This window comes from Diuraphis noxia, unplaced genomic scaffold (genome assembly GCF_037042655.1).
Source record: "Diuraphis noxia isolate RWA-SAM2 unplaced genomic scaffold, SU_Dnox_SAM2 contig0001, whole genome shotgun sequence".
NCBI lineage: Eukaryota > Metazoa > Arthropoda > Insecta > Hemiptera > Aphididae > Diuraphis > Diuraphis noxia.
The window spans coordinates 6,289,619-6,297,241 of NW_028301711.1; the positions used below are offsets into that span (position 1 = coordinate 6,289,619).

At 31.1% G+C, this 7,623-nt stretch overlaps 1 pseudogene; it reads left to right on the forward strand.

The window, feature by feature from the left end:
• The first annotated feature begins 793 nt into the window (after positions 1-793).
• On the forward strand, positions 794-1,794 carry LOC149059361 (uncharacterized; annotated as a pseudogene).
• The last annotated feature ends 5,829 nt before the right edge of the window (positions 1,795-7,623 follow it).

Sequence of the window (7,623 nt, forward strand, 5' to 3'; positions counted from 1 at the left end):
CACTTAGGATTGGGTGAAACTCGGTGGTCATAGGACCCCCGTGTTTCATTTAGTCTGGGGGGTGTTACGAACCCCTGAATCTGATTATTATAAATATGAATAATATAATGAATATTATTCTACATGATATTTTGTAAGACCATCAGGAATAGTGTGTTGTGCGACGGCTAGACCGTGGAATCCGCTGACACAGGATTTTGATTGTGACACGGAGCGTCGTCGTACAATACACTATACGGGAGGCCAGTCAGTCTTATAATTACGTCTGAACCGATACATTGTTATTAGCCGTAGTAAATAATAAAATATAATTTTTATTTAATTATTTTGCGTACGTTATTTTATTTTGTTGTGTAAAATCATAACACTATATTATTAGCACTTTTTATTAAATGTAATTATAGATGTGTACATAAAAGTAGGTACAGATATATGGTACAAACGCTAAGTGAAGGTCAGGAAATGAGACAAACAGAATGCTGAATAAAATATGAAAGTAACACGAAAGATAGTATAATATAAGAAATAAACTATAAGTTAATCACGTACATAAATAAATTAATAAAGGAAGTAGAATTAGTAAATATTGATAGAGATGTATAATAGGTACGCTGTAGGAAGTAATTGATTAAGTAGAAAAAAAAAAGTAATAAAGTAAATAAACAAATAAATAATAATGGCGGGAATATAGGAATTAATTAAGTTACTAAATATAAGGTATATGTATACTAACATGTACTAATAAGTATATTATTACGTAGGTTAACACTAGTGACAATGAGTAAAGGACAACTTCCGTATACCATCGAAGAATTTAAAAATCAAACAACAATGTTTTGCGAAAATCGAGGGGTAGTTAGAATCGAAGGGGCTATGTGGGAGTTCGTAACATATGTACCATTAGAAAATTACGATGCTAGGCATGATAAACTATATAATGAAATTATGTCAATGACCAGCCATTGCAAGGATAAGCTGATGGAATATGAAATCTGTTCACGGTTTGATAATATATTGAAAACGATGTTCCAAGAAATCTCTATACAACGAGAGCAAATGTATGAATCTATAGGCAGATATGTGTCCGATAGCAAGAGGGAGTCGACTACGAAAGGTCATAGGGCTAAGCGAGGTTTAGTAAACTTTATAGGATCGGCTATGAAAACGTTATTCGGAGTATGCGATGACGACTGTACAAAGGAAACAACCGAACACATAGGTCAGATAGAACATAGTAATGAGAATATGATCCATATACTTAAAAATCAAACGACAGTAGTAAAATCAGCCATAATAGGTGTGTACGGCTGCCGTCGAAATAAATAAATTATATGGGGAGTTGGAAGAAAAACAAGGGATGTTACATAAAAAGATTAGCGAATTAGCAAACAATACACACACACTAGAAACTCTGATTCTCACGAATAGAATACACAGTATTTTCACGGCATTACTAACACAATACGCATACGAAACCACCACGATCAGTGCGATTATAAACGCAGCTAGAACGGGGGTACTTCATCCGTCGCTTATAACGCCACGGGAACTTGCAAAACATCTAACTGAAATTAAGTTAGTTTTACCACTCAATTTTAATTTACCAATGGGTACAAAACCGAGCGAGATATATGAACTAAGCAAAATTACTGAAATGGCAGTTTTTTATAGCGGTAATCAAATAGTTTTTCTAATTAGAATACCTTTGATCACGGAAATAGAATTAACATTATACAGGATTTTACCTATACAACACCCGATAGAAACACAATTAAACGGAAATATAGATTATAAACACAGTATTATTCTAAAACCAGAATTCCAATACATCGGTATTACTAGAAATCGTAGGCAATACACCACGTTTACGGAAACGCAATTACTTCAATGTAAGGAAACCGAAGTTTTTACAATTTGTCCAGAATTTCAACCTATTCAACATGAGTCGGAAAACCAACCATGTGAAATAACGTTATTTAAAAATCCGGACACTCTACCAAGCTCATGCGAGGCAGGTATTATCATATTATCTAAAAATATATTTCATAAATTAAAATATGCAAATGCATGGATCTATACAACTAGTGGGGAAACCTTAACAATAACATGCCAAGGAAATAGAGAACCATATATAGTAAAGCTAAAACATCAGGGGTTAATCAAACTAAATCAAGATTGTAGGGCATATGCCGAAGATATCATATTGAATCCAACGAGAGATATTAAATCTAAATACTACGTTAACTTTATACCACGAGTAGGGGAAGGGAAGTTAGTAGCAACGCTTCCTAGGCAAATTAAAAACTTGAATTTACCTAATATAAAGACCAGACATGATTCACATAAATTAGATAACGTAAACGATTTAACACATTCTTTAGACGACGTACAAAGTATGATCGATGACGAAATATTTAGGCAATCGGGACATGTGACCGATAATGAAAATAATAATTACTTGATATATATAATAATAGGATTGATGACCTTTGCGACGATACTATTGTTATTTATATATATAACGTATAAGTGTAGATTAAGCACTTGGGAACCGATTAAACCACGATATAATATAACTCCACACCCTATACCAACAAGTCGAAGTACATTTTATGTTGATACACCGATAATTGCGGAAGAAAGACCTAAAAGTCCACTACTGGGGGATACACCGGACAGATTGTCCTTATCTCCACCAAGAATAAAAGATTAAATTACTGTAAGGGAAATGTAAAATAATTAATATTAGAAAGTAATAAAATTATAAAAATAAAAATATAAAAATAATAATAATTAAGTATAATTCGTAAATAAGATATAAGTATAATATAATAAAGTATAGTATAAAAGAGGGGGTAAAAATAGATTTAAAACTATACATATTAAAAATAATGACCTATTAAATTAATCAACAGAAAAGAAACACACAAGTTTGTCATCATGGATTTTGAATTTCGATGATAAATAGGACTGATATGGTTCTGATATCCGGGGACATATCCAATAGTTTGGACAGATACAAAATAAGGAAATTGGAGGGAAGACCGTTAGTACTACCAACCAACACGGAGGTCAGACCTATATTGGACCGAGAGGTTGTGGTAGTAAGAAAAGAAATTAAACGTATTTGTAAATGTAAGGAAGTGTTGAGAGATACTTGTTTAGGACAGTTAGAGTTAAGTTTAAACACAGAATTAAATAATTTAAATACGGAATATATAGAGGAATATTTAGCACACGGAGATAAAATTAATATAATCGTACTATGGAACGGACATTCGGATGTAAGAGTATTACATAAATTAAAAATAGACCAGGTTCCGGTTCTTAACATTACTTGTTACGACACGAGGTTTGACCAAAATGTCAGCATAAGGTTAGAAAAACTAGTAAATAAAGAGATAATATTCGAAACCGATATCGGAAAGTTCGATAAAATAGGGAGATTGCTGAACCTCCAAGAAACGCATGATGCAGTTTGTAAAAAGACACATAATATAACACATGCCCACGATCCTCGGACGGATGTACAATTTACGAAATGTATATTTGACCACGTGATAAGAAAAATGGGGTATGATAATTTAATTAAACATTTTAGATAACTATAGGTAGAGAATAGAAAACTATGGATGGACCGCTACGACTTGAGACCTATGCAAAAGAGTCGTAACGGATATGTCCATAGGTTGGAATCGATAAAGAACACCGGAAAAACCGGATAGTACCTATAAACTAGAATATATATATATACACTTAGGACGTATAGAATGTATGGTTAAGGGAATTAAATTAAAGGGATAAGTTAGTTAGAGGAACTTTATTAATATTGTTATAAAAAAAAAAAAATGAAAAAAAAATATAATGTAAACTATGGTTATGGGAAAATATTATTAGTATTATAGGACAATTATGTTAATCAAATAAATAAACAATTAATGGAATATACATGTACTACTAACACAATCTTTATTATTATATAAGTACGAACAAAAAAAAAAAAAAAAATATATATTATTAATATAACTATTAACCAAAAATATATCATATTATATAAAACATTATTATTATTGTAATCTAATTATTGTAAATGCGATAAGCATAGTATATTTATACATTCTAATCATTGCATGTAAAACTATGAAATTGTAAGAACTTGTAAAACATATAACATTTGAAATTGTACACAAGCTAAAGCTTGTAAATGTAAAAATGTAAAGTAACTGTTACAGATACTATTTAAAGATTTACGTAACATAACCACAAAGCACGTAACGACCGACCGACCACGCCGCCCGACTTACGGACGCACCGATCTCAGCGCGCGCGACACCGCAGACACACGGAGTAGGATAGGTAGGAACGCTAGAGCGCGACAAAGTCACACAACTACCGCCAAGCACCACCACCCGCAACGTCATCCGCGATCACCCGGGACGGAGATACAAATAACTGCCGCCGCATTCGTAGTTAATTTCTTAAAAGTTAAATTCGTTAATTTCGTATAATTACCTAATTATATTTATATTATATTTTTAAAGTGTTGTACAGTGTTATTCAGTGTTTTATTTTCAAATATTCCGATATTCGTCAATCGTCATTTAATCGCCGACCGCTGAGAGACTCGGGTCACTGATAGTAAAATATTATTTGATGGTGTTCAAAACGCTCTGACAAAGATATGGATCAACATTTGCAAGTAGGTACGTTGTTTCGAATTTTTCTAAGAAATTATTATAGCTCTCTTCTTTTATCTCATTTATGGTGTACATTCTCGATAAAGCATCTACATTTCCATTATGTACTCCCGGTTTATATTTTATTACATAATTATATTGTTCTAACTGTATTCGCCATCTAGCTAACTTTGATAACGGATCTTTCAAATTAAATAACCAAGCTAATGGTCTATGATCACTCAAAGTTGTAAATTTTCGCCCATAAAGATATGGTCTAAATTGTTTTATTCCGAATATTATAGCTAAACATTCAAGTTCTGTTGTAGAATAATTAAGTTCACTTTTATTTAAGGTTCTAGAAGCATATGCTATTGGCAAATCCCTTCCTATTTCTCCTTGTGATAATATTGCACCTAATGCTTTTCCACTGGCATCGGTCGTTAAAATAAATTCTTAGCGAAAGCTAAAGAATTTACCGAAAGCTTTACCACACTCCTCATTCCATTCAAACTTTACATCTTTCTTTAATAAATTCGTTATTGGTTTAGCAATTCTACTATAATTCTCAATAAATTTCCTATAATATCCTGATAATCCTAGGAAAGATTTAATTTGTTTAACATTCTTAGGTTCAGGAAAGTCTAAAACAGCTTGAATTTTCTTAGGGTCCGGTCTTATTCCTGTTTCCGATATAACATGACCTAAATATAAACATTCTCGCTTTACAAATTCACACTTATCGGGTTGTATTTTCAAATTGTGCAATCGTAATCGTTCGAACACATCGATTAATTTTTTATTATGATCTATTAAATTTTTCCCATATATTATTATGTCGTCAAGATATACTAAACATTTTATTCCAATTATTCCAGACAATACGTTATCCATTAACCTTTGAAACGTAGCAGGGCTAGTTTTCATTCCCATTGCCATTCGTTTAAACTGATAATGCGCGTTATTAGCTGAAAAGGCTGTTAATTCACGTGAAGCTTTAGATAAAGGAATTTGATAAAATCCAGAAGCAAGGTCAATGACACTGAATAATTGACATTGTCCTAAATGATCTAATATTTCCGTAATGTTCGGTAAAGGATGAAATTCATTTAAAGTGACCTGATTCAGAGCTCTAAAGTCTATTACAATACGAAACTTTTCTTATCCACTGGCGTCTGCCTTTTTCTTTACTAACAAGAGTGGTGCGTTCCACGGTGAACTAGAAGGTTCTATAATATCATCTTGCTCCATTTTATCTAATTGATTTCTTATTTCTGTCTGTTGTGAGTAAGGTAACCTATAAGGTCTTTGATAAATTGGTTGTTGGTTAATATTTAAATTAATAACATGCTCGGCTGCATCTGTAAAAGTTAATCGATCTCCTTCTAAATAGAATATTTCTGCGTATCGTTCACATATTTTAAATATCGTTTGCCTTTCCTCATCACTCATATGATCGCTTCGTATTAGATTTAAAATTTTATTTACACGATTATCATTATTAATTTCGGTTTTTATCGCGTGTATGTTATAATTGTTTGCGGTTTCATACAATATTTTATTCATAATATTCGTATCTATTTCTTGTGAAAGTTCGGACACATTTAATAAACTAACCATGACCCTTCCTGTTTCCACGGTCCCTATTATATTCGCACAATATACATCTTTTATCAGTTCCTGTTTGTGTATTATAATATTTTTATTTTCCATGGCTGGGTCTGCAATAGGCACTGCCACAACGGTTTCCGTTCGTGGTTTTAATACAAATTTCATTTCATTTTTATTTATTTCATTAATTAAACTATCATTACTATCATTATCTATAAATAACGAATTTTTAGCTATATCTATAATTGCTTTATTCTCTATTAAAAATTTTTGTCCTAAAATACCATCCTTAGGTATTGGAAACGAATCATAAACTACTTGAAACTCAGTTTCTATATTAATATCATCAAATCTTAAAATTATTTTTACTAAACCTACTGTTGGTACAATTTAGTCATTAATTCCTTTTAAATATATTTTTTTATTTTCATGTACTAGTGTATCTGGTATCAAAGTACTAAATTTTATTAAATTAACATCACTTCCAGTATCTAAAAGTAAATCTATAAATTCCTTCTTTATATTAACACTTTGGCATGACACATGATTATCATTTATAACAGTTACAAAGTATAAGCATCTTGTTCCTCGACAGCGGCTATTAAATTTATCGGGCGAGCGCCACTTACCAGACATATCGGATTTCAATAAAAACACGGAAATTGAAAAAAATAATTATATAAACTTTATAAAAGATTGGTACGAATCAGCATTCTTAAATAAACCTCATATTAAAATAAATTATGACGACGATGAAGTAATAGAAAATATTGTTACGCTTAATCACTCAAACAAATTGAATGAATTCCAAAAATTTTTATTTTGCAACAATGACAGAATAAAAGTCCCATATAATTACTCTGAATACGCAGTAAATATTTTTTCATTACCTGACAATATTGCAATTGGCCACTGCGTTAGTAAATGTCTGACAATGTCAAAAGGAATCACGTTACAATTCAAAAATAAATTCAACAATGTAAACAAATTAATTGACCAAGAAAAAAAAACCACTGAAATAACTTATCTAAAAGACAAAAGCGATGGATTTTGTATCTAATTACAAAAGACAATTATTACGATAAACCCTCCTATTCTAATATATTTAATACATTAATAAACACTAAGCAATTTTGTATAAACAATAAGATAACAACATTAGCTCTGCCAAAAATCTGTACCGGATTTGATAAAAAGAAATGGAACATTATTTCTACCATGATAAAGTTTATTTTCCAAAACTCATTAATAAATATTATAATATGCTTACTACCAGAAAAAGAAAAAGACGAACAACACATGTACAATAAAAATAATAATTCGCAAATTACAAACA